We start from the raw sequence: 12,260 nt of genomic DNA, 5'->3' as shown, positions 1-12,260 counted from the left end.
CCCATAAGCACTCAATATGAGTAAAGTGAAATATAAGAAAAAGGAGGTATTCCATATCAATTAGAAAGCAAGAGAAGAATATCCACCACTTGACAAGGTATGATAGGGAAAATCAAATCCCCGATGAAACCCAACAAATTTTTCTTTAGCCATGGAAAACTCAATTTATGAATTGGGTTTTATTTTGGACCATGAGGTAACATTTTTATTTGTAGTAGGGAACACATGGTGGCACACCATAGTACAAAATCCTTCCTCTTTATTATTTAATTTTCATTTTGAAAAATATAAGACAAACCCAAGTGTTAGTATTGATAGTGGGAGGAAAGATGGAATATACCGAGGGATAAAAATTAAAACAAGAAGGGATTCACATGGATTATCACATCCAGACCGTGCAAAGATTAAAAAATGAAATGCACGAGTTCTTCTATTTACACAGGCTAAAAATGACCCAATGTATTTTTTTGAACATTTTCCTAAGCATGTAAAGAAAGAAGCAACATGAGGAAGCAAATTCTTGATAGATTCCCTACCAAGTCATTGGAATTGATTTATCGATATAATAATCTTTATATGTATAGACTAGAGTTGAGATTATAGAACTTTCCTCTATTACTACCTTCAATGATCTCTTTGCGCAATCTTTTCTTCAGTGGGGCCATATATCCTATCAATGAGGAACATTGAGGCACTCCAAATCTATAGTACCGGATATCTTGAAAATATTCATGATAACAAATAATGTTAGGAAGACATAGTCAATTTAGTGTGTTGCACAATTTAGTCAATTTAGTATGTAGTGCAAGAGGAGGTCACATATTAAAGGTAAGAGGAGTGCTACATAGAAGTGCATTACGACAATGCTATGAAAGGAAATAGTGTTGAGAAATGATATGAGATTGGTCTCGATGGAGGGACCACACCACAGTGCAATGGAGAGAAGGCTAAAAAGTGCAATAACAAAAGAGCATCGTTGTGCTAGGTGTGGGGCTAGTCTAAAGAGCGCAGATGCACTGCTACGCAAGGATATTAGTGAGGCCTCATGCTATAGCGTGTGGATGGGTGCAAGGGTGCACCACAACACAAGGAGAAGGATAATGGTGGCAAGAATTTAAGAAGTAGCAAAACTTTTGGGTGGCATCATTGCGTAGCAAGGATGGTTAATCTATTAAAGGGCTTTGCACCACTATAAAATGATGTTTATTTTATAACACATAAGATGAGGGAGACTCCAAATTTTAGACGAATGCCAAAATTCGGAGTTGTTGTAGCGGCTACAACAATATTTAAAAGTATATATATATATATATATATATATATATATATATATATATATATATATATTGTAAGTCTAAAAATTCTATTTATCAAACATAAATAAAATTACATCACTTTCTATCATGCCTCATTTTCTGGCACAACTTGCCTTAGAGTAATGTTATCAATGTAGAGATGAATGGTATTGAGAATAACAAAGTAAATGCAAAAGGGAGAGAAGACACAACTAGAGAGGAGAATCACCCAAATTGGGGCTAACCCTCAAGGCGACCTTTGTTTCCTTTGTTTTTTTGGAAACCTTGAGCCAACTTTCTGAAGGCGGTTTGATGAAAGGGATCTGCAAATTATCATTGCGCACCCGGGGAGATTCCTTATCAGAGTCTGAAGAAGCTAACTCGTGAGGTCATTTAAATATGCACAAAGAAGCATTACTATTCAATATCTTTGTGCTTGTCGAAGGAGCATGGTCCACGCCAAGAGCTACACAAGATGTTTGAGGCCTTGACACGTGAATGAATTTCATCACGGCGTCTTCAACGCCATTGTCCAACTTAGAGGAGGCCTTTCCCTCCATAGGAGGAGGGTTGCAGGGCTTCCAATTTTTAGATCTAGAATTGAAGATGTTCCGCTTCTGTTGAGAATTAAACACCAAGCAAGAACTTTGTAAGTAGCTAGTTTGATGACAGAAGTGGCAATGAAAAGCAATATTCCCATAGTCGAGAAGTGAAAATCATGAAAATGATGAACTATGGGCAACGAAGTAAAGTTAATTTTTTAATTAAATTATAAAATAGATAAGATTTATTATATTATTATTTTTATTTGATTAAAAAGTAATATACAATATTAAAAAGCATTATTAAAATTATAATGAAATATTTAATGGAGAGCTTTTCCATATGAAATGTTTTATTGAATTTTTAAATTAAGCGAAATCGCAATATCCTATCCCGTAAGTATCAACTAAGATGGTAAAATGAATTTAAAACATTATCCTTATTACATCTTTTCTCCCCGTGGATATGAAGATCCTATAGCGATTCATTTGAGTGATTAACATTTAAGTCGCACGCAAGAGAGAATCCGTTGTAGTCTAGTTGGTTAGGATACTCGGCTCTCACCCGAGAGACCCGGGTTCAAGTCCCGGCAACGGAAAACAAAGATACTTTCATTTTAAGTTGCTAGCTAGAATCCAAAACAGTGGTATTGGTTTGATTGCAGCGCACTGGTCCATCCATCCCGCTGAGCTCTAATTCAATTGAAAGCGATATGGATATGGATTGAAAGGCTCCCGTTATTTTTGTGTGTAGCTTTGGCAAGTTTTATAAACAATGCGGCTCAGGAACAATCGACGTTCGGAGGGACGGTTATCTTTAAACAAGGCGCAGGAACAATCGCAGTAAAGCATTCGACATTCAATTCAAGGCATCCATATCCGTCAGTCGGAGATACCGTCGAATTGGCCATACACTTACTTGTTTCACCAAAAGTTTTACGATTTGGATGGAAATTTTGTTGAATTCCCATGAAAACTTGCTGGCAAAGCCCTAGGCATCCAGTGATTAACAAGAATCATTTACAGTCAACATTCTTTATTTAGAAGCATTAAAAATTAGAGCCCGCAATTGGAAAAGTCCAACTCCAAGATTTGTAATATACAAGAAATTCTTTAAGCTGTTCCGTAATGGACAAGAAAAATACCGGACAACATACAGCATATCCATAAATCAATATGGTGGACAACCTCAATCACACCATACAGCCATTACGTAAATTTTCACAGTGAGGGTTTTTTCATAATTCACGTTAACGTACGTTTTCCCAGATCATATATAGCAATACTAGGTATCCTACAACTCTAGCTTTTATACGGGGATGTAGCTCAGATGGTAGAGCGCTCGCTTAGCATGCGAGAGGTACGGGGATCGATACCCCGCATCTCCATCGTGACCAGTTTTCGAACCAACTGTTATTATTGATCCAGTAGTTATTGAAACCACCCTCCTGTTTTAACTTAGCTGTGCGCCTTCAAAGCTCGCAACCTTCTGATGTCGTTGAATTCGATTCGTCCATCCTGCTCGGTTTAGCTGTGCGCTTTCAAAGCTCGCAACCTTCTGTGCTCAGTTTCAATCTTTTATGGTCTTTGCTTTGCTTGTTGGATGACATTTTTAAAGGACAACATGGATTTAAAAATTTGTCAATCTTTTATGGACTTTGCGTGTTGGATGACATTTTTAAAGCAGAACATGGGATGACATTTTTAACGCAAAAACATGGATTTTAAAAACTGTCAAATGGAGATGCGGGGTATCGAACCCCGTACCTCTCGCATGCAAAGCGAGCGCTCTACCATGTGAGCTACATCCCCGAGTTGTGCAATACACTGCTTGCTTTGTCTCTGCATATTCCTGGTATGTATTAAAATCGTGTTATGAAATGAGATAGGGAAGAGCCACTATGACGAAGCTTAATGGTAATCGTAGATCTTTTATTTGATATTTAAATTATAATGTTGATGTTCAAACGATACATGTAAATACATTTACAAAAGTAATTTAGTGTTTCAGTAAATTAAAGAAAATGTAATTTTTAAAGTAAAGGGTCTAATTTTGTAACTTATAAGTGATCAATTTTTAGATATGAAAATATCTAAATAATAAAGATAGATTCACGATATTGGAATATATAATATTACTAAATTCCTACTAATACTTTAATTTAAATTAATGTTTAATATATATGAATACATATTAGTTAATAAACAAAATGCATCTATTATATATATATATATTTTGCATTACGTTGTACATTGTACAATAATAATAATAATTTATTGCATTACGCTGTACAATGTATAATAATAATAATAATTTATTTTTACAATAAAATCTAAATTTTCTTTTAGATATTTTAAGGTTAAAATCATACGTTTTATTACAATGAAAGTTCAAGGTTAAAATCATACATTTTATTATAATGAAAGTCCAAAGTTAAAGTCATAGCTTTTATTACAACGAAGGTTGAAAGACTCAAGCATATAACATCGTTAGGATAAACAAGTCATAAAACAAAAGGATGAAACACTCAACAAAGTCATTCCATATCCCAAATAAATTATATGATCAAATAATAACATGCCATACATAATATTGAATCTCCACACAACCATGCTCACTCCTAAACTGAGCACTTAGATGTGTGTGTATATCACCCAACCTTCAAGCTCCACTCCTATGTTGTGTGAGAAATTAGAAATCTCATTTATGTGCTTTTCTCTTCATGCCTTGCGCAAATCTACAGCTGCAACCCTTGCTGTAAATATTCTGTGCCTAGATCTACTTAGCGAATCAACTGATCTACTCACCAGAATTGCTTCTTGGCAAACACACTGCCTGCAAACTCTTCTTCTAAGCAAACTGAACTTGTTCCTACACTCTGCCTCTGGAAATAAATTTATGCCCGCACCCCTAGTTAAGCTTACATAGATGTAAACCTCGTGCTTCAGATCTCCCTCAGAAACTGCACAATCTCACAATCTTTCACTTCTGAGCCTCCCAGCTATCAATAATCCTTTTATACCATGTGAAATTTCCACGAATGCACTAAAAGGAGTTTAATCTTCTAACTATTAGTAGTTTATTTATTTCCGACAAATAATGGTTAAACCATTGATGCATTCTTCACAATAAAAATATGTTGCAGGAGTAAAATTCAGGAACTGAGAAATGGATGCATACATAAAAATCGACACAATTATTTTCGACTAAACATCCCAAGAAAAACCCTGAAGGGAAATTCAGTGTAGCATAAAAAAACTTCATCGAAGCATAAAAAAAACTTCACTCATCAAGATAAGAAGAATGAAAAGAACCACTAAGAGGGTTAGGTTGTGGATTGCGCCCCCCAAACCTCTCTAAGAGATAATATTAGGTTTAAGCCCCCCTTATGATGATATTTTTTCCTGATAATGCAGTATAATCAACAAGTCCTTCCTAGTAAGGGAGTAAGGACCTTAAATGTTAAGGACTAATATTTTAATTCCAAGATCCTTTACCCCCAATTGAATAGAAATAGTGGAGTTATAGATTAAAGAATCCAACACACTAAAATTTGGGCTCCATCTAGTGGTAAGCCCACTAGAAAGCCCCATTGCATTCTAATGTAGCAAAATACCATGTCATCAACCAAGGCTCTACAACCCCTCTCACTCTGGTCCCTTCAACCATAGTTTCTTGCAAGTGAATAATATTAGGATTGTGAGATTTAATTGGTTCTTTTAGCACTATAATTTTCCAAATGTGACTCACACTAGGGTTTCTAGCAATTCACATAGGCTTTTGTTTCCCTTTCTATAGATAATTTGGCCTCCTGTTTCCTACCAATTCAACATTGGAGAAGCAATATAAAACTCTCTGAAATCCTCTTCCAAAATTTTATGTTGCTCCCTCACCTTGATGCTCTTCCTCTGGCTCAAACTGTGATCTCCCTGAAGTTGTGAATTGGGTAGCTTGATTTTCCAAGATAACACACTCCTCAATTATGTCCATCTCCATCTGATTGGCTTGCTCTTATAATCTCTCGTTGGAGCATCAACGACCAAGATCTAACTGTGATCGATGGCTAAGATCACTTTAGATTTCATCAAACCATTTTCTACAAGTCTCTAGAGCATGTCGATTTCCTCAATTAATACCAATTAATTAATCAAGTTTCCTAAGTTAGACTTGCGAACCTTTTAATAATTGATCAGTTAACTTAATTGAGGGGTCTTTAGGTGTTTTCAACCAAAACCTTTTATGGGTTTTGGATATTTCATGTTCCTTAGCCTCTCTGACACCTTAGAGACTAGAACACATGTCTGATGCTACCATAATATCCAAAAACTAACATCCCTTTGGTCTTCTAGTTAGAATAAATTATCGTGTTTTTTGGGGGGGAATTGGTCACTTCATTCAATTGAAATATAATGAATACTAAGTGGCCTGTCTCTGAATATGGATGCATGTAGAAGTGGATGTGAGTGGTGGCCTCTTCGGGGAAATACAACTAAACTTTTAATCTTTATCTTGGGGGTCTTCCTTTTTAGTGTTACACTTGCCATGTTGTTGTAGGGGCTAGTCAATTTAGTCAACTAGCCCAATCAAGTCAACACACTAAAGAAAGTATTGTAAGTCAAATGAATCTCTAGTTGAGGTGACTAACCAAGTTAGTCTAGTAAAGTCAATTGAGATAGTTAAACTATTGTAGTTGTTTATTATATATGTGTGTGCATGTGTGTGTGTGTACTTGACTCTATGTACATGTACTTTATTTGCAACAAAAAATGAGGCTCACTATACATACACATCTATGGAAGCTCGTATCTAATCAACATTGGCTCATATTTGTGTCAACTGTGGCTCATGCATAACACTATAAATTTTATGTGGATCTTGCATTTATTCATGGCTCATTATTTCTTTGTAATATTATAATGGCATCGCTCAACTCTTGTGGCTTAGAATTAGAATTCCACGATATCTCGAAGTGACTCCCTTACGTGATCAATCATGCAAGGAGGATCAATCTCAAATATCATGTGAAAGATAACTGCAAAGAAGTGCTCAACCAATTTGTTACATACGCCACTGAATCTAGCTTCTGATAACTCTCTGTAGTGGAAATAAACCATGAACTTCTCTCTAGGGGTCCAGTTCTAGTTCATTCACAGGAATGCATATTGTGCATATATTCCATCTAAGAGAAATGCAAACATGTAGAATTATTATGCCTGGTTTGCCTGTAAAAATGCTTTTTCCTGCCCCACCAAACGTTGTATCTCTGTATTTATGGTTATATATGTAATTTGTTGTGTTCCTATTTAAATTCGTATCAGTGGTATCAGAGTGGTCTGATCTTTCTCTGCTTTTCTTTGCATGTCCCCAACGAGGTCGAGATATAAGGAGTTAGGACTCGAATTGGTCAAACCTCTGCAAGACTAGCCTCATAAATCCCGACAGCCTCCCATGGGAGAAGAAAATAAGGACGAGGGAGCAAGATATCCTATCAGAATATTTCTCAAGGAGGCCTTCGAGAAACAAAGGAATGCAATGATGGATAAATTTGCCCAGATCCTTCAATGGTTTCCCACCGGCAACGCATCCACATCCAACAGCCACCTTGGAGGCTCCACACCTTTTAAGGTACAAGCAAATTTTGACATTCCCATATTTGAGGGCCAAATAGATGCAACAGAAATAACACTATCTTTCATTAATATCAAATAATGAAATATGCTTACAAACATAATGGAAATGAGACTAGCTCGAGTGATGGTAGCTTATCTCTGAGAAGAGATGTGGTGGCTACATACCTCTAAACTGAGTTACAATGAGGATCAAGGGCCTTTTTATTGTTGAACAATAAGAAAAAACCCTAAACAACCAAAACCCTAACCCGAGGAGATGTAACACCAAGATTTTATGGGCCTCGTTGGGGTTAGTTGGGCAACCAACTTCTCGGGGTCATAAGTTGGTCATATTATCTCTATTTGACACGCATGATACCTCAATGGAAAGATATATTTGAGGAATACAACTAAAGATGAAATTTCATCAAAATCATTTGTAGGAATATTGCCAAAAAAATGTCGTTTAGGGCCTCAAAATGACTTCGGAAGTTCAGGACACGAAAAACTGCCAAAAAATAGTAAACTGTGCTACAATTAAGGAAACTGAAAAACTGAAAGAAACAATGGTGGGGTCCATGTGGAATAGGCGGGTGGCCACCGATATCCACCTCGATTAGGAAGACCAATGTTGAATGTCACATATGTCACAATGAGGCCCAAATTACGTGAGATTTCATACTTAACTTTGGATGGTACAATAGAGGAAGATTTCTATGACTGATGGAAAATGGAGAAGTGGTAAAAAAGGACCTTGATTAAATTTGACCCCTTAGATCTAATGCATTGGATAAAGCTTCTTCAAGATCATAACTTTCTAAATCAAAACTTGAAGAAGTAATTATGTAGGGATTATGTGGACTATGTTTTGATGGTGATATCTCAAATGTAAAAGGAATGCATGACCTTAGGGGTAGTACAACAACAATGGTAGAATTATCTTAGGGGGAGAACAAGAAAAATCACAAGAAAGTAACAAAAGCTTAGTTTTAGGGGGATCACATAGCAGAAGTATGGTCTCAGGGGGAGACTATATGTTAGCAAGAATATGTACTCATACATGTTCATCTATATGACAAATTCCTATATACATGTGACCCTTTGCCATTGATGTCAAAGAGGGAGAGATTGCACATATTGATGTTAATCGAAGAGATTTCATACATTGATGTTACTAAGAGAGATTGTAGGCATTGCACTTATATCGTAGCAAGGAGAAATCACAACACTTCATTTGGAGCTCTTGTTTTTTCTTTGACATCTAATGACCATTAGTGTCTAGGGGTGTTTCCATTAATGACAAAGGGGTATATTTCCACACATAGTGTTTTCATTGATAGAAACAAGATTTCATTGATGTAAAAGGGGATGTATGGGTAGCAACAAAAGAACCATCCTTGATGATAAAAAATTAACAAGTCACTTCATGAAGTTGTATGAAAACTTAACCTTTCATAAGGTCTCATTAAATGAGGATATGGGTGCTTGAAGTTATATTATTGTTTGATAAAGCTAATATATTAAAATTACCTTATAAATATCATGGTTTCGTAGTGCTCATTGATACCTTTCCAGTGGTATATTATGCTTAGAAAAACTCCTCCCAGATTAGAAGTTAGGACCTATTGAAAATCAATATTAGTTTTGGGAAAAATTAAAATGTTAAACTATATGGCCAAACCCAAAATATTAATCTGTTAAATATCATGCAAGATTGGATTGGATCCACATTTGAATTAGTAGTTCAATGGCCACGTTCATGGGAAGCAACACACATGCTTAATTTTTCTAAAGGATGTGCAATTTTAAGGTCAATCCCCCATGTTTCCAACATATCAGCAATTAGATTGAAGAGAAGTAACATGATGTTTAACCTTACAATCAAATAATGACACGTGGAAAAATATTATTGAATATGACATGGAATTTGATGATGTTATCATAGTGACACATTGCTTCACTGGGTGTTGCCACGTGGTAGTGTCCAATAACGGTTTTGGCACAACAAGGATGTAAAATTTAGGTGACACATGTTATACCTCTAGGGTTACCACATGGACCATTGACATCATGATGACATCATTAATGGATTGTCTAAAGACCCTAAGGTCCAGGTCATGTGAGTTAGTTACATGAGGCATTGGCCTAGTCACTTAAATATATTAAGCTTCTGATATCTCTGCAACAAAATTGGTCGGCCTTTCTATGGCCAAACACTATAAATATGGCATCACAATTAGTTTGTAAACATATACCTTGGCATTTGATTAATATCATATCGTTTGATATTTGGTGTGAATGGTCTGTGGTCAAAACTAAATTAAAGCTATTCTAGATTGTTCTAGTTTGATTCCTATGGTTTGGTTTATATATAGGACGTTTTTTTAAGACTGGTTTGGTTGGATTGACATTGGCTAAGCTACTATTATGGTTCTAAATTGTAACTACTTCGAGTGTCATTTTTTTGTATTGAAGGAGGAAGGCTATCATGGCCTTGGGAATTCTACATTAAATCCAAGTATTGCATGGTTACTATCATCAAAAAGTTTTATTTGAGGCTGAGGTCATGCAATATTGTTGCCACTATAACTAATTTTATTGCCACTGTGGAAGAGGAAAAAGACAAGGTTCAAGCCATGTATTGTTTGTCATCGTAGACGATACCATGTATTATAGCCGCCAATGACAAGGGCAAGGTCAACGCTATGTATTCTAGCCAAAATGGATGAAGGCAAGGGCATGTACTATCACCATTGTGTCCCTGAGAGCTAACAAGCCCGAGCACAATGAGTACCATGTAACCATGTGGACCCATGGATATATGAAGGGTAAACATGTATTTATCAAGTTATTAATTTCAATCTGGAAAAGAACGAAGTGAAAATTAGAAACCTAAATTTTTTTATCTATAACAAGTAAATAAATCATATCATTGATCATTGTAATGTAAATTATTTATTAATTAAAAATATTAGAGAATTGTTAGAGAATTGTGATGACTTTATAAAATATATTGATTTGGATTCAAAATGAATGATTTTTTTCTTAATTTGATGGGTAGTTCAAATTATGTTTTCTATTATTATATTTGTTGGCCGCAACATGAAATCTAAGAAAATACATTTGAACGATCCACGAATATCACCAAAACCATGCATTGTTCTTAAGAACTTGTCGCAAGTCACATAAATGGGATCATTATGTACAAAACCCATATTTTAGTTTTTCGATATCTATCATAGTTTTCTTAGAAACTGCATTAGAAGTTGACTGCTTGAAAATTGTTGCTAATCTAGATCACCATCTTTGATCAAGTGTTAAAGGCTCATACTTGCAACACTAAGAAAAGTGTTACTATTGATCTACCAAAAAAACTAAATTAAAACATAAGAAAACTAATATAAACTGCATATATTATAAAACTAAATCAATTATATAACTACATCTTACAACAAAACAAGAATATAAAACTATAAACTAAATAACACAAGAACTTATCAAATGTGTTTTATTCCATCATAGTTTAGAATTATGCTCCAAGAGTTCCTCTCTTTGAATGAAGAAGTAACTCTCATTTATACAAAAACTAAGATAACTAATTAATAAATGTAGATCCACAAATCTCTTATAGATCCAAAAATATTTCATGTGGTAACAACCATGTGTTAACATCTGGCAAGTAACATCTCTACATATCCTCTCACAAATCTCTAAAATATTTTATAAGAAATCTTATCAAAACTTCCATGATTATTCTTCATCAAATGTGCTTGAATGATTATCTCAAATATTCCTCAAATCTTCAAGGGTTGAAGATGAAACTCGAATTTGAGACAAAATGTTCAAAGATGACAATGTTGGAGTATTCAAAAATGTCTACAAACATCAAAAAGCTCATCCAAATTTTAGATATAAGTGAAAACATGTTAATTCACTCAAAATACTAAATTAAATGCTTTGGGAAATAATACCTCTAAACCCATATATAATCATAAAAATGGTCTTAATATAAGGTTACAAGATAGTGGAATAGAATGAAAAGTGAAAGAAAAGAGGATAAAAAATATGACATTTTAGAGACCCAACATTCCTCCCAATTGAAGATGTTGCATGTCCACACGCAACCTTATATTGATTCTCATGAAATAAAGTCATTTCATTTTATATAGCCTTTTGGAGTGAAAGGTTATGTTTTATCAACAAGTCATTTTATGACTTGAGATACTTTTCCAAGATTTGCATCTTTTACAAAGTCTTTAATTTTTATTTTTTTTCTCAAGAGCTTGCTATTGTGGAGTCTTCTTTGAAATTTATCTAAGTGGAAACTCTTGTGGTTGGTTCTTGCGTGGCAACCACAAGTATTGCAAGTGTTGGTTCTTGTGTGGAAACACTTTTCTTTTACTCTTCTTCTTGCTGCAACAAAGAGTACTTGGAAATGTATTCAAAATAAAGACCCATGCATATAAATTCAACTGTTCAATAACTAGTTGAAGAATATTCCAAGCAATTCTATAAGAGGGCAGCATTGTGAATTCCTTGCCCTCCGAAGGGTAAGGTAGTAAGGTCAATAGCCTTAGTGGATGGTCACTTTGCTTACAGATGATATAAGAACTCCCACAACATAATTTACATGGATGTATGTGAGATAGTAGAAGGTAGTGATCAAAATTCTTGTCTGCTTTCCATTAAATCATTTTCACCATGGGATTATTCCCTAGAATTTTAGATTCGAACTGGATGTAAAGAGTGTAATGTGATCTACATTAAGAGTACAATTTAATAGTGTCATGGAGACTCAATTTTGTTGCTGCAA

At 34.9% G+C, this 12,260-nt stretch overlaps 3 non-coding genes across 3 annotated transcripts; 2 read left to right on the top strand and 1 right to left on the bottom strand.

Annotated features, from left to right (window-relative positions):
• Window positions 1–2,363: 2,363 nt before the first annotated feature.
• On the top strand, window positions 2,364–2,436 carry TRNAE-CUC (transfer RNA glutamic acid (anticodon CUC)). The gene has a single exon. It is a non-coding gene; the product is annotated as a tRNA-Glu (tRNA).
• Window positions 2,437–3,152: 716 nt separating this feature from the next.
• Window positions 3,153–3,225, top strand: TRNAA-AGC (transfer RNA alanine (anticodon AGC)). The gene has a single exon. It is a non-coding gene; the product is annotated as a tRNA-Ala (tRNA).
• A 351-nt stretch (window positions 3,226–3,576) lies between these two features.
• TRNAA-UGC (transfer RNA alanine (anticodon UGC)) lies at window positions 3,577–3,649 on the bottom strand. The gene has a single exon. It is a non-coding gene; the product is annotated as a tRNA-Ala (tRNA).
• Window positions 3,650–12,260: the final 8,611 nt, after the last annotated feature.

This window comes from Pinus tabuliformis, chromosome 6 (genome assembly GCF_031772625.1).
Source record: "Pinus tabuliformis cultivar Carrire ecotype Pingquan chromosome 6, CPIR1, whole genome shotgun sequence".
In the NCBI taxonomy this organism is placed as follows: Eukaryota; Viridiplantae; Streptophyta; class Pinopsida; order Pinales; family Pinaceae; genus Pinus; species Pinus tabuliformis.
Note: the sequence above shows the minus strand (reverse complement) of the source record. Positions and strands in the feature narration are given on the sequence as shown.